General features: G+C 38.9%; 1 long non-coding RNA gene across 1 annotated transcript in view; it reads right to left on the bottom strand.

Moving 5' to 3' along the window:
• LOC137211192 (uncharacterized) overlaps positions 1-25,749 on the bottom strand; it is a 486,842-nt gene that overhangs the window by 133,230 nt on the left and 327,863 nt on the right. The window contains exon 9 of the long non-coding RNA XR_010936941.1: positions 19,758-19,870. This is a non-coding gene — a long non-coding RNA (uncharacterized lncRNA). The remainder of the gene's footprint in view (positions 1-19,757; positions 19,871-25,749) is intronic.

The following is a 25,749-nucleotide window of genomic DNA, read 5'->3' as shown; positions in this document are numbered from 1 at the left end:
AGGGTTGCACCAGATGATTTCTGAGCTCCTTCCACCTCTGATAATCTATGGGATGTGCCTTTGTGGTCAGTAATGAAGGAAGGAGAGGATAACGCTTGGGTAATGATGTGATTTGCCCAAAGCAGCCAACTGCATGGAAGCCTAAGTGTTGGAATGGAACAACTGAAACAATCAGGGGCTGAGGGTGGTAGACTCCACAGCTACTCACCTCCGGAGTCCAGAAATGAGATACGGACCCCAGCAGGTACAGGGGACTCTGGCCATCTAGACAGAGTTTGACTTCCAGACTTACTTGAAATAATTCTAGATGAAAGGCACAATTACTTCTTCTCTAGTTTTAATTAGGACTCTTACCTTGCAGGTAGTAGAAATCAAACCAATGCAGTTTGAGGAAAAAGGAACAAATGGTTACAGGAATATACTTTGGACCTAGGAAGGCACCAGAACTGTGAATCCCTCGGGAACACAGGTGGTCCTCTCCTTCTCTTACTGTCTCTTGCCTACGCTTCTTTCTGCACACCTGGTTTCTCACACACCTCCCCTCTTCCTTTTTTTTTTTTTTGTGGTACGCGGGCCTCTCACTGTTGTGGCCTCTCCTGTTACGGAACACAGGCTCCGGACGCGCAGGCTCAGCAGCCATGGCTCACGGGCCCAGCCGCTCCGCGGCATGTGGGATCCTCCCAGACCGGGGCACGAACCCGTGTCCCCTGCATCGGCAGGCAGACTCTCAACCACTGCACTACCAGGGAAGTCCTCCCCTCTTCCTTTTCCTCCTCATCCCTCATCTTCCTCCTTCTCCTATTCCCCTCCCCTCGCCTCCCTCTCGCCTCTTTCCCTCCCAATTGTCTTTCCCTACTGTCCATCCACATAGAGAAATATGAAGCTACCACCACTCCTGACTTTCAATGTCACACCTATCCATATCTAGAGAACTGGCTTCCTGAATCCATTTCCACTTTCCCTGGACAGAGACACTGAATGGTCCAGGTATCTATGCCTGGTCCAACTGTGAAAATAAAAAAGGTTGGGAAAGGGGGTCTCCTGGGAGCATGTGAAGAGACAACAGTTCTAAAACTTCAACTGTAAGACCTAGTCTTTTTAAGCTCTCCTCAGACATAAAGCCAACTTCAGTCACTGGGTTTCATTTAACCACTTGAAATTGGTTATGTGAATGTCCGACCTCACTCACCTTCATGATGTAGCTAATGGCCAAAATATTTTTTTTAAACTGTCAAGGTTAATACCGTTTTTTAAGCAGTGCTATACAATTAAGCATAATCACATTTAAAATAAGTCTTTAAATGACATTCAAAATCTTATTTGATACAGTTGCTACCACTAGGTTCACATGATTCAGAATATTGGACTCCAGAGATGATTTCCTCTGGAATTTCTTCTTGAGATAATTTACTCTTTATCAACAGGAAACATTGTGCTTGAGTTTCCTAATAGGTTATGTTTATACTTTTTATTATATGAAGATTCCAAGTTGATGTCAGGACACTGAAGATAGCTTCAGGAATTGCAAACAGAACGAAAGAAAACACCAGAGATATTTGAACACTTCTTCTTTCCTCAGGTAACATCAAAGAAATGAGTGTTGGTCCCTATGGGAGATTTATAGAGCCTTTCCTTTCTTAGCTATGAAAGCATGTCACTTTTCTTCTATTTACTCATTTACTCATTCAGCAAGTAGTTATTTGTTGTCTACTCTGCAAAATAATAATTTGCTAGATTCTTTCTTCCACATGTAATCAGAGTGGTCATTTGTTAGCACGAGAAGAATATTCTTCACTGTGCTCAGTTGAATATTCTCCACTGTGCTCAATTAAGTCACGTAAGAGTCATAAAAACTCTAACGTTTTCACCATTCTATGAGTTTTTTATTCCTGGATAAAAAAGCATGTGCTGTAAAAAAAATCAGATGATAGAGAAATAAATAAAACGGAAGGCAAAAGCCTCCTGTAATCACAACCTTTCCTCTGTTAACCGTTTGCTTGTAAATTCTGAAAGATTTTTTTCCAAGTATATACTGATATAAATTATTTGTGCATGTAATTCACAAATATATAAATGCACATAACACATATATACATTTTCTGATAGAATCAGAATGTACATATTTTTGACTAGCTTTGGTCACTTATCAATGTATTATAAAGATTGTCTCTTATCTACCTCAATACTTTAAAGGGACCATAGTAGTCCATTATTTGAATATGGCAAATGTCTTTCAAACATTCTCCTAATTATACCCATTTTAGTTTATTTCCATGTAAGCAATGCTACTATGAATGCTCTTATGTATATATATCTTTGTTCACGAGTCAGCATTTTTAAAGAATGAAATCGTAGAAATGAAATTGCTAAATCAAAGAGTAAGTACAGTTATCAGTTAAGTAATAAATGCCAAATTACTGTCTAGAAAGCTTTTACCAAATTACAACGTCACCTAGAGTTTATGGCAGTGTTTGTTGTTCCCTATACGCTGGCCAGCGCTGGGTGTCTAATAAATCACTGCTGCTTGTCCAGATTAGAAAAAGCTTATTTCAATGTTTTAATCTGCATTTCTTAGCAACACATATTTACCTATTTGTTTTTGGATTTCTTTTGACATTAACAATTTATTATTCTTTTCTCACTTTCTATTAGATTAGTCTTTTTATACTGATTTTAGTTTGCTTTGTATTAGCATTGTTTTTAACTCTTTTTTGTCTGCACATATATTGCCTTTTGTATAACCTTTCTCGGTTTTCAATTGTCTTGCAGCAGGTTTATGATTTGGAACTAATACAAAAAGTTTAAAACTTTTTAAGAACAGCCATTTTCCCTTTGCTTTTTGGTTTCCATCTCATATCTTCCTGTATTAGCTTTCTATGCTACTGTAACAAATTACCCCCAAATTGTGGCTTAAAGCAAAACAAAATTGTTAGCTTGAAATTCAGGAGGTCAGAAGTCTTGCAATCAAGGTGTTGGCAGGGCTGCATTCCTTCTGGAGGCTCTAGGAAAGAATCCATTTCCTTTCCTTTTCCAGCTTCTAAAGGCTACTCGCATTCTTTGGCTCATGGCCCCTTCCTTCTCCATCTTTAAGTCTAGCAGTGTAGTATCTTCAAATCTCTCTCTCTCTCTCTAACACACACACACACACACACACACAAACACATCTGTGCTTCCTTCATCACATCTCCCGTCTCCATCTCTGATTCTGACCCTCCTACCTCCCTTTTATGAAGATTCTTAGGATTATATTGCATTTTCCCAAATAATCCGGAATAATCTCCCCAACTCAACACCCTTAATCTAATAAACTTTCAAGCCCCTTCAGCTATGTAAGGTAATATATTAACAGGCTTCAAGAAATAGGACATGGAAATCTGTGAGGGGCCATTCTTCTGTCTACCATACTTTTCCATCAAAAGATTATAAACATCATTACCTATATTATCTTCTAATATATTGTGAGATTCTGATTTTTATCATTAGAAAAATCTGGACCTTATTTCAGTATTGCATATTATTTATTTAAGCCTCATAAAAAATAAACTTGCCTCTCATATTTCTAGTGCCTTTCTTTCCTTGTTTCTTCCATTTAACCAATAAGCTTTCTGAAGTCTCACACGTTAGACAAACAAACAAACAAACAAATAAATAAATAAAAAGCACTTTTGACCCTGTAGCTCTCTCAGGGTAGTGTCTCCCCCTCCTTTGCCTCCCAACTTATCTTCTCTGGGGACAAACCTGCACTTCTGGTAACACAACTCACCTTTCACTCTTCAGCCCACTGGAATCGACCTTCTGTCATCTGACTCCTTCTCTCACTGAATTTCCCAAATGTCCTCCAGCACCAGTATCATTCTCCATCCTCAGTGCTGCAGCCAGAATGTTCTTCCCAAAAGTCAAACCAATCATGTGGCCTCCAGGCTTTAAAACCCATCAAAATATCCCATTGCCCCAATGCAAACTCTGTGGTGAGGTGGACCTTACCCTGAAAGTTTGGACCAGTGAGGGTCTCTCTAGGTTTCCTTCTGCCAACCCCCTGTACTCTAGTCACACTGAGCAATTTGCAGTTCTGAGGATTCCCAATGCCTTCTTCTACTTTCAGGCTTCTGATTCTTATGCTCCTCTACCTGGAACACTCTTCCTTTCCCCATATCTACCAGGCAAAGGACCTCCATCTTCCAAGACTCAACACAAGAGTTGCCTGCTCTTTGGCGTCTTCCCTGACTGGCCACGCTACCTCTCAATCCACATCTCATAGACCAGTCGTATTATTACCTTATCAGGACCTTTATTATTCTTTCTAGACTGTAGAAACTAGGGAGACAGTACAAGGGATTGTTTGGGATGGCTGTTATACTCTCTCTGTTGTTTTTTTTTTCAAGCAGGGCATTTTAACAAATGGGTATTTATTAAAAGCCAGAAGTGCACCGGGCACAGTTCTTGCCTGGTAGGCTAAAATGATGAAACCAATTCACTTATTAGCTTACATGATTAAACAAATACATTTCATAGAAATGATTATAAGATGCATCGCAGATAGAAGCAAAATATTTTTTATACTTACAGATCTTAAGGTACCTAAATAATTATTTTTTTCCTTTATATTGTTTTATTGATGTATAGTTGACATGTAAGATTATATTTACTAGTTCCAGGTATACAACATATTCAATGTTTATATACATTATGAATTGATCACCACAATAAGTCTAGTAACCATCTGTCACCATATGAAGTTATTACAATATTATCGACTATATTCCCTACGCTATGCATTACAGCATTACATTCTCGTGACTTATGTATTTTATAACTGGAAGTTTATACTTCTTAATCCCCTTCACCTATTTTGCCCAACTCCCCCAACCCCTCCTCTCTGAGGACCACCAGTTTGTTCTCTGCATTTATGAGTCTATTTCTGTTTTGTTTGTTCATTTGCTTTGGTTTTTGGATTTCACATGTAAGTGAAATCATAGAGTATTTGTCTTTCTCTGTCTGACTTATTTCACTTAGCATAATAACCTCTAGGTCCACACTTGTTGCAAACGGCACATAAGTAATTATTAATAAAAACCAGCAAATCCATATAGAAGTTAGCAAACCGCCAGTTATTTATTTTAGTCAGTAAAAGAGAAAAACATGCTATCGTCATGCTGAAATGGGTTTCAGCATTCAATACAGACATCTTGTTTCAAAACTAACATAGTCTAATATAATGTTAAAAATTCAGTGTTTTTCTGTATCAAATCACTATTATACTTTTTGGTTTAAAGATTAGTTTTGGTTTCAAAGTAAGTTTAATTTAGTGCTTTGTCCCATGTCTCACAGATTCTTGACCTGGGATGGATGAGAATCATTCCAACTAATATTAGCTACAGGAACAAAACAAAACATAAATGGGATAGTTTAATTGGCTTTGTCTGATATTCTTGCCTATATTCAATTGAGAGGTTAGGATACACAGGTGATTTAAACCGGAACATAACAGCAGAAAGAAAGAAAAAAAAGACAGAGAAAATGTTGGTGTTATTTGTTTGGAGCAAGCGTATCCATTAAAGCCATTTATTGCCTAAGCCAACTGAAGTAAACACACAATTACAGAGACGCAAAGTGCTCGCCATGCAAATGACTTCTCCAGAAAAGTTCTTTACTCCCTCCCCCTTCCAAACAATTCCTCTCCCTAAACCTCTTTATATCCATCAGGCATTTGGCCAGGAAATAGATCCTACTCTACATATATAAATAAGAAAGAGATTGATTAAAGGATTAAGTGCTTATAAAATTGTTGGAAGGAGGAGAAGGAACGAGGGGTGACCCCGGAATTATTGGATTCAGGAACCCTCCGCCATAAGAATCAAGACGATCCTGTCACCAACCCAACTGTTGCAGCCATCACAACTGTCTTATGACTCATCACAACTGTCTTATATGACTTCCACTGTCTTATGACTCTTATGACTCCCACTGTCTTATGACTCTTATGACTCCCACAAGGCAAGTGATAGAGAAATTGGTTTTAGCTGCTATACCTGCCTCCGGACATTTGACATCCACAAGTCTGAGCCCAGCTTATCAGCAGGAGCATCAGGAAGATGACCTCTGCCTCTCTCTGCTTTCCAAGACTCATGCATATGCATCTCTTTGGCAGAACCTATTTTACACTGAGAACCCTAGCTGTAAGAGAGTCTGGGCAAACTAGACTTTTGCTTTCTAGCCTTTTGCAGCATAAGACAGGACATAGAAAGAGGTGGGAATGGATATTCAGAGCCAACTGACAAGATCCAATTGCCCCTTCTATATAGAACTTTTAGAACTACCTTTGCTCTTACACATCCGAGTACTTAGAATACTTTCCTGCAATCTTTTAGTGATTATTCCTCTGCTTACAAGACCCTAAATTCCTTGAAGATGGGGACTGTGCCAGCTTCATCTCTATCTTACAGTATCTTGAGAATAGTCAGCAAGCAATGTATGAAACAATGAATTAATAAATGTGTACAGAGAGTCAGGCAATGTTGTTCACATATCTCTTCTTACCCCACTACCCACCCCTTGTCCAGCTCTCGCACTTACTTTTAAGATGTACACATAAACCAAGGGAAGAAATCAACCTATCTTAAGAGCATGGCTTTTGGAGTTAGAAAGGTCTGCATTCAAGTCTAGGTATTGTGTGATCTGGAGAAATGTATCCTTTCTGACCCTCAGTTTTCTTACCTTTCTCTCTTTGGAGGGGCTTTTTAGAAATATTGAATGAGGCAATATGAATCAGGCAACATCCTGCTCAACATACACTGAGTAAGGACTAGTTTTTGCCCCCCCAGAACCCCCTGCAAATGAATCCCACCCTTTCTGTTCTCTTAGCTCATCTCCTGTATCTGCAACAGGGGGGATAAGAACTAAGCATAATGGAATATGATGGACACTACATGGAACATTGATTTAAACTTTTTTCTGCTGTAACTAATCATTTTAATTACTTTGTCCCTTTAGAGTCTTATGTCTGAATATTTCAAAGGACTTTACAAGCAAGAATTATGATACATAATTGATAACTACAGTAGATGAGGCTTACAGGCTGAGTGATTTGTCAATTTTCTTGTGATCCTCAAAACACCAGCAGTCTACTGGGTCTTTTGCTGTGCTTTCTTTTGCTCTTTCTTTTCTTTCTTTTTTTTTTTTTTTCAGCGTTTTAGTTGTTGCTGCTTAAAAGCCGATGCAAAAGACTTTGAAAAGATGGATTGTTGTCAAGTGGTCGGACCAAAATGACATGTTTAAGGGCAGAGGAGGATAAGAACTAAGGAGACTGGAGCTGAACTAGCAGATCTCTTTTCTGCTTCTAACCTGGTATAATTTAGGGATCATTTTGCATTTCATTATGTAGTTTATTTTTCCTCAGATTCCTGAATCTTCAGTCTTTAGTTTTGAGGGGAAGGGTCACAGACCCAATTTCTACCCCCAAATTTCCCACTAGTCGGCTTTGCTGGGTTAAGTAAGTCAAAATCTCTGGGTTTTGATGTCTCATCTCTAAATTAGGAATTGGGTAACCTCTTTTCCAGCTCAATTTTTCTGTGACTCTTTATGTAAAACTCCTAGGACCCTGAACCACAAGAGACCAACTGCACTTTTCATCAGGGGTACATGAGAAGCCCCAAATACAGTCTCTCTACTTTCCTTTCTGAGTAGAAACAGCAACAGACAGCCAAGAAGGACATAGGTCTATCTGTCCTTGCCAGGGACAGGGCAAAGAAGCCATAGGGTTGGGAGCTGAGAGTGGCTTAAAGGACCAAGCAAAGCTGGAGAGCAAGCTGCGAAGGCAGCTCACAGCCAAGATGCTGAGATGCTCAAAAAGCCTGCACACTCCCAGCCTGGCTGGCACCAAACTCAGTTGATCTGTTGATGGTTCCGTTTAGTGATGCAACCTGTAGTTCTTTACTCTAATAAAATCCCAAATAATTGAAGTGGCATGTCTATGCAGGAGCCTTCCATATATTAATTTGGCCCCTTCTGTGGATACACCTAAACTATCTAGGCATACAAAGAACTAAAGCAAAACTGTTTCAACAGAAGATCAGAGAAAAAAATAACACTAAAAACAGGGACCTTTGAAAATGGGTAAACTAACTCTTATCCACCCTTACGCCCCTTCATTTTTATGGATGATAAAAAAATGAGGCTGAGGAGAGAGATTAGTGATTTGTTCAAGGTCATCCAGTTTATCAGTATCTGAGTTAATTTAAGCCATCTCATTCCTAGATTGAATCCCACTGAAGTATGGTTCATATTGTATATGCTTTTGTGAACCATACTTGGCTACCCCTGGACTCAATCAGTACCAGAAAACCAGTGCCATTCCAAAGTATATACTCAGACTGGGCCAATCCATTCATTGTTCGTTTGGTCTGAATTTGCTCCAGGAGGTTAAGGCTGGAAGCGCCAGAGGCCCCAGGAACTCCTATGTGTGAAATCCTCTTTGGTCTCATTGTCTTCTTTGGTCTTTTAGCCTCAACAGCCTTCCACAAGTACCTCTCACATTTTAAGCTCTGCCCATGCAGTTTCTGACCCTGTTGAGCAGTCTAGCTGGAGAATCAGACATTCTCTTAGATTTTTAATAATAATAATAATAATAATAAACCTGAAAATCACAGTGGCTTACTCAACAACAATCATGTATTTCTCACTTATTGGTCTGCAGGTCATCTGGGGCTCTGCTTGTCTCTGCTCCACGTGTCTTCTCATTCTGGACGTTGGCTGAAAGTGTGACCCCCACCTAGATACCCTGTTCTCATGGCTGATAGCACAAACAAAAGGATGAACTAAACCACACAGCATGTATAAGTTGCTGTTTGAAAGGACACACGTCCACTCATATTCTATCAGCCAAAGAAAGTCATATGGCCCATCCTGATTACGGAACAGGAAAACACCATCTACTTGGCATCATGGCAAGTGTGGGGATGTGTTATACTCTTACAGGGGAAGGAGCAGACAATTGGAAACAATAATGTAACATACCACAGTATCATAATATTGGTATGTGAATGAAGCATTCTTGAAGCATAAAAAAAGCAACCAGCTTTGCCTACAGCAGATCAGTTAAAGAGGCTGAAAGAAATAAAAACACAGTCCAAAGGCCTTTGCGGGATGACTAGGAATTTTTCAGTCACAGAAGGATGCAAAAGCATTCTAGAAATAACACTATGAGCATTAGCATGAAAGCACTAAATAGCATATTACATTCAGAAAACTGTGAATAATCTTACAAGAATGAATCACGTTTGTTTTACAAGTGTCTTCCTTTCACCTTAGCTAGATCACAAGATTCTTCAGAGTGTAAAACACATACACATGCACACACAATGCACACATGATTCAAGGGGACAGCATGGGGAATAAGTAAGGTTTAGGAGATGATGTTTACCTAGATTTCCTAGGACTTTCTCAAACCTCTGAGATATGACATAGTGGCTAAATGTTCAAAACACCACAGAGTAACTAGGGCTGGGAATGTGGGCATAAGTCAGCCAAAACTTGGCTCTAAAATCTCTGAAAGGCAGTGAGAGCTAAACCATAAGTTACATGAGTTGTTATGTTCGGAACATAAAAGCAAACCATAACAGGGTTCTTTTTCCAGGTAATATGGAGTAAGCACTCACCGCCCTGTCTCTGACACTGAATGCAGCCATAAAAGCTGGACAGAATGCAAGGAAGAGCTGTTTAAAGACTCTGGAATGTAGCAGGTATATTAGAAAAGCAGACCAAAATCCAAAGTATTGACGAACTGTTGGTGAGTTCAGCGCCGTCTTTCTCCAGTTGTTACAGCCAGGACTTAGAAGAAACAGAGGTAAGGGCATTAATGAGGACTGGAATAGCCCACGACTGGGGCTCAAGGAATGAGAAAGAGGTCTACCGGCACCAATAGCAGCAGCACCTGGAACAGCAGGCAACTAACACTGTGGAAACTTCTTCCCTGATCAGAGGAGCTTCAGTCCCAAGAGAATGGGTGAACCCCTGATGCTTTTTCTCTCTCCCTGTCCTTTCACCTCTTGGCCCCAGACATGGGCACAATCATAGAAGTGCATGGCAATGTGAGGTAAATAAAGTCTTAAGTTTCTGGCCAAAAGATTGAAAAGAGTATCCAAAGAACTGGAAAGTACCAGGGAGATCACTGAGAGGGAAGAACTCAGGAAACTGATCCCATAAAGTAGTTTATGACCACTGAGACTCACCTTGAGCTGCACATGTGTGGACTGAATCCTAAACACCATAGTAAAGACTCTGAGAACGGAATCAAGCTATAGAATACCACCCAGGTCAGATCACCACCTGGGTCCTGGAAATGGCCACTGGGTAACACACATGTGAAATAGAACCGAATAGTACCAAAAAGGCTTTGAAGATGAAAGAACATTGAAACCACAGCCAATAGAAGATTGGTGGAAATGTTCAGGCTGAGCCCAACTGGACTGATTGCCTGCTGAAAGAAAAATATCAACACCCTCCATTGGATTTAAACAATATGTACAGTTTCATAATATTCAAAATGTCCAGTATACAATCCAAATTAACTCAACATATGAAGAAACAGGAAAATCTTAATTTACATGGGTAAAGAAAACAAATAGATGTCACTACCAAGGTGACACACATGTTGAAATTGTGTGACAAAGACTTTAAAGCAGCTACTATAAAAAATGTACCAACAAGCAACTGCAAGCACAGTTGAAACAACTGGAGAGCTAGAAAGTTTTGGCAAAGAAACAGAAGATTGAAAGAAGAACGAAGAAGAAATTTTAGGACTGAAAAAAATATAATAAGCAAAGTAAAAAAAAAAACATACTATATGGGCTTAATAGCAAAATGGAAATGACAGAGGACAGATTCAATGAACTTGAAAATAGATCAATAGAAATTATCCAATCTGAAAAACACAGAGGAACATTGTGTTTTTTTTAATGAACAGAGCTTCAGGGACCTACCCATGAGATAATATCAGAAGATCTAATACTTATGTCATCAGAATCCCAGAATAAAAGGAAAGAGCAGAATGCAGACAAAATATTTGAAAAAATAATGGATGAAAACTTCCTAAATTTGATGGAATACAGAAAGTGCAGTGAATCCCAAATACAATAAATTCACGTCCATACGTATTATGATCAAACTGCTGAAAACTAAACACAAAGAAAATATCTTGAAAACATCCAGAGAAAAATAATGCATTGTTTATACAAGAACAATGATTTTAATTCTTGTGTATTTCTCACTAGAAACCATGGAGGCCAGAAGAAAGTGGAACAACATTTACAGAATACTCCACTCAGCAATAGCAGAATACACATTGTTTTCAAATGTCCACAGATACACTAAGATACACATATCTTGGACCATTTAAAAATCCTCAACAAATTTAAAAGAATTGAATTCCAGAAAATGAATCTTCAGATTTAAATGGTTGCACTGGTGAATTCTACCAAACATTTGAAAAAGAAATAACATCAATTCTACACAATCTTTTCCAGAGAACATAAGAAAAGGAAACACCTCCTAGTCATTTTATAAAGCCAGCATCACTCTCATAACATAACCAAACAAAGACTGAACAAGAAAGATAACCACAGAATAAACCACAAATGCAAAAATCCTTAATGAAGTATCAGCAAGTCAAATCCAGCAATATATAAAAAGTATGACCCATCACAACAAATGCAAAGCTGGTTTAATATATGAAAATCAGTCAATGTATCCACCATATTTTAACACTCTAAAGAAGAAAAGCCACATGATCATATAAATTGATGCAGAGAAGACATGTGACAAAATCCAGTATCCATTCATGATAAAAACTCTAAGCAACCTAGGAACAGAAGAGAATTTCCTCAGCCTGATAAAAGACATCTACAACCCACAGCTAACATCACACTAAGAGTGAAAGGCGGAATACTTTCCTCCTAAGGTAAGGAACAACACAGGAAGTCCATCTCACCTCCTCTATTCAAAATTGTACTGGCATTCTTAGTCGGAACAGTAAGGCAAGAACAAGAACAAAAATGCATACACACTGGAAAGGAAGAAATAAATCTCTCTCTTTTGATATATGGCATGATTGTCGGCCTCGAAAATCCCATGTAATCTACAATAAATCTCCTAAGACAAATAAGTGAGTTTGGCAAGGATGTAGGATACAAACTCAACACACCAAAATCAATTGTATTTATATCACTAATGAACAAGTAGAAACTGAAATTTTTTAAAATACCATTTATATTAGCTCCAAAAGATAAAATATTTAGGTATAAATCTAAACAAACACCTGCAGGATTTGTATGCTGAAAATTACAAAATGATGAAAGAAGACCTTTATAAATCGAGTCACCTCACGTTTGTGGATTTGAAGACACCATATTATTAAGATGCCGGTTCTTCCCCCAAATGATCTATAGGTTTAACTCAATCTTAATCAAAGTCTTTGCAGGATTTTTGGTAGATACAGACAAGCTAATTCTAAAATTTATATGGAAGGCAAAGGCACTGAAATAGTCAAGGCAATTTTCAAAACTAAGAGTAAAGTTGAAGTAATCTCACCACCCCATTTTAAGTCTTACTATAAAGTTATGGTATCAAAACAGTCTAATATTGGAAAAAGGATAGACATATAGATTAATAGAACAGAATAGACAGTGCAGGAATAGACTCATGCAAATATAGCAAATATGGCCAGTTCATATTCAGAGCTATTTAACAAAGGAATAGCCTTTTCAACAAATGGTACAGAGCAATTGGTCATCCATAAGCAAAAGAAAGAAAGAAAAAAGAAGAACCTTAACCAAAACATTACCCCTTATGTAAAAATTAACTGAAATGAATGTCAGACCTAAATATAGATGCAAAATTATAAAACTTTCAGAGAAAAACAGAAGAAAATTTATGACAAACATTTCCTATGGTTAAGGCAAAAAATTGGCAAAAATTCATAGATATAATAGAAAAAAATTAATAAATTGGACCCAATCAGAATTAAGTAGGTTTACTCTGTGAAAGACACTGTTAAAAGAAAGAAAGACAAACTATAGACTGGGAGAAAATATTTGCAAATCACATATTCAGCGAAGATCTTTTATCCAAAATACACAAAGAAATCTCAAAACTCAACAGTAAGAAAATAACCCAGTCTTTAAAAAATGAGCAAGAGATTTGAACACTTCACAAAAGAGTATATACAGAAGGCAGTTAAGCACCTGATAAGATATACAATATCACTAACCATTAGGGAAACAAAAATTAAAACTATGATGAGATACTATAACATATCTATTAGAATGTCCAAAACAATTACTGACAACACTAAGGGTTGGCAAGCATGCAGAGCAACCAGAACTCTCATACATCACTGGTGGGAATGTAAAACAGTACCCCTGCTCTGGAAAGCAGTTGGCAGTTTATTACAAAGGTACACATACACTTACTGTATGATCCCATATTCTCACCTTTAGTTATTTCCCCTGAGTTACAAAAACTTATACATGCCCACACACACAACAGTACATGAATGATCACAGCAGCTTTATGTATAATAACTAAAACCTGAAACAACCCAAACACCTTTCAATGGGTGAGAAGATAATGTTACATTCATATGATGGAATACTATCCAGCAATAAAAAGAAATAAATTAACGATACAACAACTTGGATGATCTCAAAGGCATTATGCTAAATGAAAGAAGTCATTCTCAAAAGGTTACATATTGTATCATTCTATTTTTATGATATTGTCAAAAAGACAAAACTGTAGTGATTGACAACAGATCGGTGGCTAGGGATTAGGGGGAGGGAGAAAGTATGACTACAAAATGAAAGCACAAGGGAGTTTTTTGGTGTGATGAAACTGTTCTGTATCCTGTCGTGGCGATGGTTACCTGAAGGTAGACATATGTTAAAATTCTACTGCACACCTACTGACTGTACATTCTACTGACTCTATGCCCCCCCAAAAGTTAATTTTACCATATGTTAACTTAAAAATAAAAAGATTTTAAATACTGGTAAAATGCTTCTAGTCTTAGTACTAAGTCCTATGAGAAATTTCTCCCATCCTAATGAATGTAGTGTGATGAATACCAAATACCTATGTAATCATTTAGTCATTTGTTTATTCATTCACTAAACAAATACTGAACACTTACAATTTTTCTACACACTCTACCACTCACCAGATTTAGCAGTAAGTAACAGAAGCCCTTAGTTTGAGACATCTAATGCAGGCTGACAGCACAATCACAAAACCCAATTTGTAAAAGCAATCCTACGTAAGCCAAAATGATACAATCCAGGTACTCAACTGTCCTGCTCTGACTTAAATTTAGCATAGATTTTAGAAAGCATAGAGGAATAAATGGATCACAACATGTAAGTATTAGCTCTCTAAACGGCGCTTTTTTTTTTTTTTTTTCTCTGCTGTACACGGGCCTCTCACTGCTGTGGCCTCTCCCGTTGCGGAGCACAGGCTCCGGACGCACAGGCCCAGCGGCCGCGGCTCACAGGCCCAGCCGCTCCGCGGCACGTGGGATCCTCCCGGACCGGGGCACAAACCCGCGTCCCCCGCATCGGCAGGCGGACTCCCAACCATTGCGCCACCAGGGAAGCTCTCTAAACGGAGCTTTTAATGAACAGTAAGTGGCAGAGAGTTTGAGATAATACTCAATAAGTACCTAAAGTGCAATATTTTATCTTTTCAGTTAAATCCAGAGCCACTTGTCTTCTGAGTCAGCCCAGCTAGGGGGGGAACTTCCATTCTTTTACAAAAGCTGAGAATTCTGATAATTGCTTCAGTCCTAATAGAAAGCCACACTGCCTCAGCCCAGAGAGGCTGGAGGAGGCACAGATGGGAAAGGTCATGAAAAATCTCCATAAGGGACTTGTAGAAAGTGTAACCTTGAACCATGTAAATTTTTGATATATCCCACAGAACGTACTGTATCACATGATTAACCATAAACCAATATTGAGGGAATTGACCACCAAAAATTATTACTTGGGTTTTAATATAGTTACTTTTTAGCTCTTTCATGAGTTAAAAGAGAAGACCAGTTGCTGTAAACTGAATTAGGTGTTCCCAGAATTCATATGCTGGAGCCCTAACCCCCATTGTGATGGCATTTGGAGATGGGCCTTTGGAAGATAATTAGGTTTAGATGAGGTCATGAGGGTGGGACCTCCATGGTGGGATTAGTGCCCTTAGAAGAAGAGACCAGAGAGCTTGTGCTCATTCACATTCTCTCTCCCTCTCTCTCTCTCTCTCTCTATGTTGGCATGTTAATCTTAGACTTTCAGTCTCCAGAACTGAGAAATAAATTTCTGTTGGTTGAGCTACCTGGTCTATGGTATTTTGTTATGTCAACCTGAGCAGACTAACATACCACTCCTAAGTCATGATAATAGTGAAAATCATTATAATTGCTAAAATATATTGAGTGCTTAATATATGACATATTATCTCACTCAATCCTCACAACATCCCTGTGAATATGGTACTATCATCATCCATTTCACAATAGCTAAACACCTTTTCCAAAGTCACACAGCTAGTACTAGTAGCTGGACTACTAAAAATAGATTCAAGGCATAGCTCTAGTTTACCCACTGCAAACTGATGTAAGAGCTATCCAAAATCTTTACTACTGACCTTGCATAAAGTGCAAATTCTAAATAACTGTCAATAACTGGGTGGGACTGGTGTCTATGGAGATCATATTGATAATCCATAAACTATTCCTATCAAAGACAACCACAATTAACCTTCTATTACTCCCAGATTTCTCCAAGGTAATAAAGTGTGTAACTAAAGATGTTAATGGAACACACTATGCTTAAATCTTTCCTCTTGCTGAATAACTAAACTTTGTCAACGGCCTCCAGCCAAAATCTACCAGGAGAAACACCTCTGTATTTAAACATTAGACTTATTGCTCATTGTAATAAGGGAGACACACACCATGGAGAGCCATGGGATGTCTCAGTAAGAGGATATTAGAAAGAACTTACTACAGTTATCAGGCTTGGGTTAGGCGACTTTGGGGAAGTTTCAGGATGTGAAGCAATGCTTTCAGGAAACAGGAGAAATTCTAGAACCATATTTTATAGACAAGAAGGGGAGTGTAGAGTGAGGCTAAAGCTGTGATCAGAAAAGAAGCAGCAGTCACTCATATTACGGAAGATTGGGGAATGTGTGGTATTTTGTGGTTTGCACATAACCCTGTTCTGTTTGTGTGTAGACAAGATTACAGAGCAGTCTCCTTTTGTGCCTCACTTCATCTCATGGTCACAGAGTGGCCTTGCCTGATGCTCGTACTTTGTGAGACAGACAACAACAAGGCCTTGCTGTGAGTTTCTCAAGGCCAGCTCTGAGAAACACCAACACCCAGCTGATAGTGTCAGGCCAGTTCTTAGGTATCAAAGGCTACTCTTCCCTTTCTCAGCTTAAACCTTTCCTTCTCTTTTCATAAAATATAGGCCTAGGAGAAGGAAGTCTGCAGTATGCCAATTAGGTAATTGGCATTGAGCTGCTTTTCAGATGGAACAGCTAAGAAACTAATTAGCCTATAATTTTAAGGAAATAGTGCTGCCCTTTAACAAAAATGAGTTAGATCACTCCCTGAGTCAACAAGCTATATATTACGTAGCAGTGGGTGTCCTTTCAAAAATAACAAAAGCCCTTTTAGCCTTCTTCCTTGTCATTGAGATTATAAAACCATTTTTCATTTTATTCAAATGCATCGAAATGTTTTCTTAGTGTCCATCAATTCTTTCCAAGGCAAAAAGGGAAAGAGGTCACGGAGGCTAAGGGAGCAGTTAGATTTTAGTAGAGGGGCTTTCCCAGCGGTAAATACAAGTAGCTTGCTCCAACAGAAAGAGTGTGGCTTTTGGAGTTAAGATTGTATTTGTCCAAACATCAACTCCACCACTTCGCATACATGACCTTGAGCTTGTTGCTTTAAATTTCTGTAGAATAGAAATATTATTTACATCTGCCATCATAGGTTAAAAATAACTGAGATAAAAAGAAAACACTCTGTAATCTCTCAAAGCATTCTAAATACTAGGCAATATTATTATTGCATATATAAATATTGTGATATTAATTAAAAGTTCATCAATAATGTCTTAGAAATAAGGATACTGATATAAAAAATAAACTGATCGTGTTAGGCAATCCCTGCAAATTAGGCAAAGGATGTTTCTGAGTTGTAAAAATCCTCTAAAATTCCAAGCAAGCTTACATAGATGTTTACCTCCAGAAAGTTAAAAAGATTCTCCAAGAGTCACGGCACCTACTATCCAGCTGGCTCAAAGCCAGCAATGTAAAATAAATGACACAGTATCATATTGGTTTATTATTTCACCTTATAAAAAATATTCCAGTCCTCAGGATTCTGAGGGCATGTAATTTTCAAAGAAGAATAAATAGTGAGACTAAGTTGAAATTAAAGTCACAGAAAATGGTTAGATTCTGAGACAGAGGGTTGGACAAACAGTTCAATCAATATGCCTGTATAAACAGGGAGTTGAACTTAGGAGTCTCTCCCTGGTTTTGAAGGTGCAAAACTCTTAAGGATGGAAAGAAACAACTCAAGGAATAAACAATAGATTTGAAGGAACACGTGATGAGCAAGGTCGAAATGAGATTCGTTGGGCTTTGCTGAGGAGGCAAAAAGAGACCATGTGGAAATTGGTGGAGCTTGGGACAAGAGATTCCACTGTAAAGAGACTGAAGATTGAAGCCAAGTCAGAAGGCAGAGATGGCCCAGCCAGAGGTCCAGGCCATTGCTAACAACCAGACACACCATGGGTGCAGAAACAGAGCCCATAAGCCACCCAGTCTCCACTCACGTGAGTGGTGCTTGTACCAAAGAGCTAGTTATCGTCCCCAATGGAGTTCAGAGAGGACCTCTCCTTGACAGCCGCTAGAACTGATCAATAGCTATTGACCAGCCAGCATGAACAACATCCATCAGAGCCCCAAGTCTCTGCTTGGTCTTTATCAACCTCACTTCTATGTAAAATCCCCTTGTCCCAAAAAACTCATAAGCCCACATCTGTATGGGGCTGGGAAGTGTGACATCTTGTGAAGTGGTCAAGGTGCAACAGAAAGCACACATATCAGCTGAAACTGAACATATCCAGTAAGAGCCCCCTCTCCAAGTAAATATGTACATAAAACTAGTGAGAGCAAAGACAGAATCCCTACTGTCCTCCAGTTTACTGAGCCCCGTGATGAAGAAGTCAAGAGTTTTATCATTTAAAGAGACAGAGCATAATGGAGTGGGCTTTCGGTTGATAATTAATTTTTATGGACAGATACATGCATGATTGACGGTCCCATGTTGGTTCTACCACTCCTCATTGTGCATCAGCAGTGCGGTGTTGGGGATTGACCCTACTCCAGAGTTTGTACTAAGCAGTCTTTGCCAATAATGAAAATTTCTTCACTCACACAAACATCAAGAAGCCAGGCGTAGGCCAACGAATCACGGCATTTCCCCGGAAACAGAAATCAGTTCAGGAATAGGCATGTGACTCAAATCAGGTCAATGAGACATCAGGGGCCAATTTCCAGAGAGAGAGAGTTACAGGAGGAAATTCCTTCTCTCTTTTCTGCTGAAATGGCTGAAAAAGCAGGTAGCATCATTTGCTACTAGCAGTTCCTCTATGACTGTCAGGGATCCAGCTTTAGCATGAAGTCTACACTGTGAACAACAGATGAAATGGAAAGAATCTGGATCCTTTATGACACCCTGAGCTGCCGGCTCAATCAAACCTGAGGCCTGCCCTGCTTCTGTTAAATGACCCTATATATTTCCTCAACATTTAAGCCAATGAAGTCAAGTTTCTGTCACTCTTGACCAAAAGCAAATTAATTGATACATATGGCTCTGATGCTGGTTTAAGGGAATATCATATTCTGAGGTTCTAGAGACCAAGCCACTTCCTATACATGTAGCTAATTACCACCTAGAAATGTGTCCTGCTCTGGCATTCTTTTAGGGTGAAGGCTTGTCACTCAGGTTAAAAACCAAAAATTTGGAAGGGCTCAGGAAAGGATCGGAGTTAAAACACCCTTTCGTGACTTTGTAGCAAAGAGACCAAGTGAATAGAGGCATTTTTTTTCTGGAAACAAGGCACGAAATGCAATCGGGAAGCTAGAAAATGAGGAATTCGTCTAAAGGCCCTCTTTTAGGAATGAAGCTAAGGTTAGCCATAGCAGGAAAATCCTAATATTATTAGGTTGGTCAAAAAGTTCGTTCGGGTTTTTCATAAGATGGTACCAAAAACCCGAACGAACTTTTTGGCCAACCATATATATATATATATATGCTGGCTGTAATTTTCTGCTTATAATTTCTGTATTTTATAACTTTGTTTGCCCTTTTTGAAAGCTCTAGTCTGTCTGCTGTTCTGTGAGAAAATCAAAGTGCTTTTAAGGGACTGAGTGTATCCCTAATGGTACAAGGATTCAGAGTGAGAGGACGCTCAGATAAAACAGAACAGTTAGGGCACCTGACGCTGGCTCCTCCCCTTTGGAGATTCTCTTCCAGGGCTTGACCCAGGAGGTCCTAGGTTTTATTTTGCTGATGAGCATCATGTCCCCTGCATCATGGTGACCTTGTGGCTGTGTTGGATCATAAATGGACCAAACTCAGCATCTCGGCTGAGCAGTCACATTGGTGACAGATACACAGTCCTGGTGTAGTGTTTCCTCACCTTAGAAATGTCCAGGTTTAGAGCCACTGTCCAGTGTACTCATAAAAGCCTCAGGCGCCACCAACACCCAGTGTGCAGTAGGAACCCACTTCCTTCCAAGTGGCACATGCAGCCTGAAAACAGAAGTTTCCCCGAATCAGTACCAGCACACCACTTTACAGAGGTTAAGACCCTGCCCATCCATTTTAGAGCACCTCGCAGATTCTCATTTCAACAGAAAATCAATATATGGAAAGTAATTCATGTATCAGCACAGTCAGCAGTGCACAAAAGCAGAGACTAGTAAAGTAAGCTTTTTTTTTTTTTTTTTTTTTTTTACTATTTGGAGTAAAATAATAAGTTATGGCAATTTTTTCTCCCAATCACTCAGCAAAAGAAAATACAGTTTTAGTACGTCCACCTTTACTGGATGGTTATAGATCTATTTGACTTTAATGCCTTTCTTGGAGTAATTTTAATCTGTTATATGAATGCACCAGGCTTACTTACTAAAAAAAGCTTTAGAATCATTTCACTGGGAACACAACAAAGTTCCTGAAAGAAAACAGACCTAAGAAACAAAATACCATACAAATTCTGAACAATGTAATTTATGTTTTTCAATTCAGTTGCATTTTTCTGCATGTCCCCAAGCAATTGCACACATTATCAGTTGCTTCTTGTGCAATTTTAATTCAGAGTGATGAAAATATTTTTGATTTCTAAATATATAAAAAGAAAACATTAGCTTACTGTCTTGCTTTTGCAATTTATTTGAATCCCACATATGTGCTTTATTTTTTTAAATTGTGCCATAGTGTAAAATATCCTTGGTTTTTGCCCTTAATTTTAGTCCATGGTTCTATGTTTTATTGTTTTGAAGTTAGAAATCACTCAAGAGAGACACAACAGCACTCTTCTTAGAATGTCCCAGCTATGAACTCTATTTGAATGTCATCAATATTATATAATGTTTTTGAGTTCTTTAAAAAATTAGAAAGTCCAAAAAATCAAAAGGGAATTTCTTAGATATGTACCACATGCCACCTCTTTGTTTAAAAATGGAAAGCTAGTCTCTGGAGCAGGAATTTGTGGTGACACTGGATCTATGCTTCCAGTTACTGTTACTTTCAATATTGCTCCGAAATTTGGTTCATAGGCCACTAAAATATAGGACACCATGAGACACACTTTCAGCACAGCAAGCAGTTATAGGGTTTCACCATGCAACTTGCAACAGCCTTACTGTGCAATGAGAAATACACTTCCACCCACCATACTGAAATTGATGCCAGTAGGACCGCATTCAGAATACAGTACAACAGAAAACAGCAAAATACACCATCTGTGGTTGGGCAGGTAAAGCACAAAGAGAGTAGAGGATCTGAGAGATCAGTTAATTTGGACAAGGGAGACTACCTAAGTGAGCTCACTTAAGTTCTAAGATGGATCTAGGAACTAGTCTCCTTATTGGTCAAATTAATCGTATAATTGTCAGATATTGTTTGTGATCGTAGGCAGTTCTGTTTGCATCAGGTGCAGATGAATGTGATTCAGATACCTGGTTTTTCTGATTTACTAACATTACTAAGAGGGTCTGTGAACAGTGAATGAGGTAGTTTACTTTCCTAATACTTCTTAAACCATTCATGATATGAAAACTAACAAACCCAGCCAACAGTCATTAGTCACATCTCATTCCTTGAGAAATGTTCAGATTTGATGAATGTATTCATGCATCTATTTATTCTTCCCACAAACATGTAGTGGGACCTTCTGAACAAGGCACTGTGCTGGGAACTGTGGGTCATCGTGGGAAGAGGCAGGCACTGAGCCTGCTGTCCTGTGGCTGTCCACTAGAGCAGGAAGAACATAAACCAGGTGCCTATTTATTTCATTCTATTTCTATAGGGATTAAAGCATTACCTTCAGAGCCAGGTGGACTTGGAGCACAATCTGAGCTCAAACAGCAAACATCCACCACTTGGGTGCCTTTGCCACGTCAATTTCTCTATTGGTTCTCTTATATGTCAAAAGGGAAGAGTAATATCTACCTGGCAGAGGTTTTTTTTAGGAATCAGATAATCTTGTAAGATGCCAAGGAAAGTGCTCAAGTGACTATTCTTATTCAAATGATAACAACCACAATGATGAGGATGTGATAGTGACCAGTCGTAAATGAGCAAGGAAGTTGATTAGAATTTTAAACAACTAGAGTTGACCACTGCCTTCCATCTATGGCTTGAAATCAATATTCTAGCACTAAACACCAATGGAAATATATCCCATCTTAAAGCCTACCCTTTAGGAATTCGTGCTTTAAATTAAGATCTTGTGCCCTATTTAAATACAAAGACAGGGAAGAAAGAACATGCATAGATATTTTCAGTCATTAACATCTTAGGATGAATTATTTTATTATATCTTAAGTGGAGAACGTGCTGTACAAGGTTTTCAGTTATGGGTTAGAGGAAGGGTGGGTCCAGAGAACAGGGCACTGCTATCATATATACATGGGACCTACCCAGTCAGGAGTATGAAGCCCCAGCATATGTAGCCAAAGAGGGGAAATAGGGAAGGAGAAACAGCAACAAGTGGGAAGATGGGAAATTTTAAAATAATTGGTAACACATGACAAGGACTATTCTAAAAACCTTGCATGCACATCTCACACAGTGTGTCAGGGAGGGAGAAATTTTCTTTTACTTTCCTAGGCTCTTCTGGCTGGTCTAAGAATTAAATTGACATGACACAGATTAACAGGAGAAAATCAAACAAAAGTTTAATACCATGTATGCATGGGAGAGACCCAGGAAACCTGAGTAATTTGCCAAAAAGGCCAAAACCCTCACCTCAAATACCATCTTCAACTAAAGACAAAAGAGGATGCTGGGGGTAGTGCTTTGGAACCTCAAAAGGGAGGCAGGCAATTCACATGAAGATGGAAAAGACTATGTTTGGTAAATAAATGTTTGATGGGTCATGCAGAGACAACAGGACACAGAGTGGACTCTGGTCTCTAGCATTTCCCCCACTGCACCTGGCCCATACTCTGCAGCTATCTCAGCAAAGCTCTATTCCAGGAACAGGCCCTCTATACAAATTCTTTTAGACAGCTATGGGAAAGGTCAAAGTTTCTTCCTGGGCCTTGCATTTTTTCCCCTCCAAATAATCCGCATGCCAAGGAGGCATTTTGGGGTTGCAAGTTTTGCTCCCCTACAGATGTTTACAAACAATCTTATTAGGTAAGCACTAGTCATACTCCCAGTTTACAGCTGAGAAGTTTGAAATAAAGAGCTGTCAAATAACTTCCCCAATATGCACAGGCAATGAGAACAGCAAAGCCAAGATTCACACTCTAGCAGCCTGGCTCCAGAGCCCTTTTATTTTTTTAATTTTTATTGGAGTATAGTTGCTTTACAATGTCGTGCTAGTTTCTGCTGTACAGCAAAGTGAATCAGTTATATGTATACATATATCCCCTCTTTTTTTAGATTTCCTTCCCATTTAGGTCACCACAGAGCACAACTACTGCCCTACACAGGCTGATTCAGGTCTTTAGTCACATGACTAATTTGAACTTGCATGATGACATCTAGCAAATGTATTAGTAGTTAGGATTCTCCTGAAATGCAGAACTAATGGGATGGATATACATATGCATATATATATATATATATATATATACTTACAGGATTTATTATGAGTCCTTGGCTCATGCAATTATAGAGGCTGAGAAGTCCCAAGACACGCCTGCCATCTGCAAGTTGGAGATTCAGGAAAGCCAGTGGTATAGTTCCAATTCAAACTTGAAGGCCTGAGAACTAGGGGAGCCAATGTCTAAAGGCAGAAGAGGAGGGAGGTCCCAGCTATAGCAGAGAGCAAATTCGCCCTTCCTCTGCCTTTTTGTTCTACTCAGACACTCAGTGAATTGAATGCTGGCCCCCTGCACTGGGGAGGGCCATCTACTTTACTCAGTCTACTGATGCAAATGTTAATCTCTTCCTGAAATGCCCGCATAGATACTCCAGAAATAATGTTTTACCACCTAGCTGGGTTTATCCCTTAGCCAAGCAAGTTGACACATAAAATTAACCATCACGGCCAAGACTCTCAAAGTTCTTTGTATGTGTAAGTCCACCCTCTGAATCAATGAGAAAACCCATTTTTACACTGAGAACTTCGTGAGGGTGCAACACAAAGGGTGGTAAAATAGAAATAAGACCAAGGGATTGTGTGTCCTAATATTTTTATGGAGAACATCTGAAGACAGTACAATATATGATGACACATAAGTGAGGCATTTTGGAAGCTCTTCATAAGGAAGGGACGATTGCTTACCGTGGAGCACAGCTGTCAGAGTGCAGTAAAGAGTGCTTCTCTGAGACAAGCCCAGACATTGATACTTAACAAAACAAGGCTCCCAAGTCTATCTACTTGGTAATAAATGAAATAGGAACACTACAACCTACCAATTTATTTTCTGGCAGTAAATGCAGCTTGGGGCTGTATTTGACATTGGAGGTCCAAACCTCAGCAAGAATTTCTATGGTGCAGAAATTTGGGAACATGGGCAGAGGGAGAAGGAACAGGGGGCATGTGAAATTTCTTGGCTAAAAACAGGAACATCTTGTGGTGTGGGAACTGAATCTTTTCTCCCTATTATAATAGTTCTCAGGGGCTTTCCTGAGTTAAAAGTAAAATGAATTCTCACCCTGAAGACCAATATGTCCATTTTAATTTCTGGCTTTAGCTTGGGACAACTTATGTCTTATTACTAATGTTCCTCTTTGCCTTACAGTAAGTGCACGTGGCAGAAATGGGATGCTAGCTCCCCTACTGAGGACGATTGCGGAATGAAGGACAGGATCAAAGGGTGGGAGAGGTCTTTTCCCTCCCCACGGACCAACGTTGTCTTTTAATTTCTATCAGTGTTATGACTTTGGAGGAGGGCATAGAATCAAGAAGAAAGAATGAGGAAGCTGGCACTTGCAAAATGACTTCCAGACCTATTAAAACATCAAAGCCAAAATATTCCCCCCAGGAATGAACTTCAGACGACAGTTTAAGAGAAGACATACCAAGGAATATTTCATTTCATATTCACAAAGCCTAAGCTTCCCATCTCCACAGTATTCTATGTTTTTATGTGTTTTAACAGCTTGTAACATCTTCAAATAAAAAGAGTAAAAATGTAAGCATGTGGCTAAGCTATATATATATATATATATATATATATATATATACACACAATTCTTAATCATTCAATATCACTCTAGTCTTATCCAATACGGACAGGATAAAAGTCGAAGTTGTCATGCAAATTAAAATAGAGAAAGAGTGCTTTTACTGGATTACTCTTTACAGAGATCTTTTTTTTATTTTTACAAAAATGTTTCCAACCACTGGAACACAAAAAGGTACACAAATACATAAAAGCATGAAAGGGGCTATGAACCTATTGTTAAGAGGAAATCTGCTTGTAGAAAAGCACACATGTCCTTTTAAGTGTATAGCTCTGCGTGAATCTCTTTCATATAGAAAGAGCACAGTGACGCAGTTAAGAATCAAGCCTGACTTTAATCAACTTTTTAGTGCATAGTAAAGTTAATAAGATATGCAGTTTTGTGCTCTTAGTAACCTTATGAATGCTTTCCTGGAGTTTTTACATTAGAAAAGCCAGTGTTATCAAACATTGGAACTTTGGTAAGAGATTTTGCTACTTGAAGCCTGCTGATCCTTTCACGGGAATGGGGGAATGAATTTCCCTTCTCTGTCAATATCACCTTGAGAACAAGAGCTGAAGGGTTTAAATGGACCCTCTCCAAGGATCCACTTGTGCCCTCCGTAGCTGGCAGTGGTAGGCGCCCATATAGGTCCCTTATTCTAAGGCTTGTAGAAATCATAAAAGCCAAGTTGCAGGAATACTCATGGTATAATATATTTGGTGTTATTGTCCCTAGATAGACACACGCTGGTCAGACCGTGTGTACTGATGTTTCATGCAGGAAAT

Source organism: Pseudorca crassidens, chromosome 18, assembly GCF_039906515.1.
Source record: "Pseudorca crassidens isolate mPseCra1 chromosome 18, mPseCra1.hap1, whole genome shotgun sequence".
Taxonomy (NCBI): Eukaryota; Metazoa; Chordata; class Mammalia; order Artiodactyla; family Delphinidae; genus Pseudorca; species Pseudorca crassidens.
Note: the sequence above shows the minus strand (reverse complement) of the source record. Positions and strands in the feature narration are given on the sequence as shown.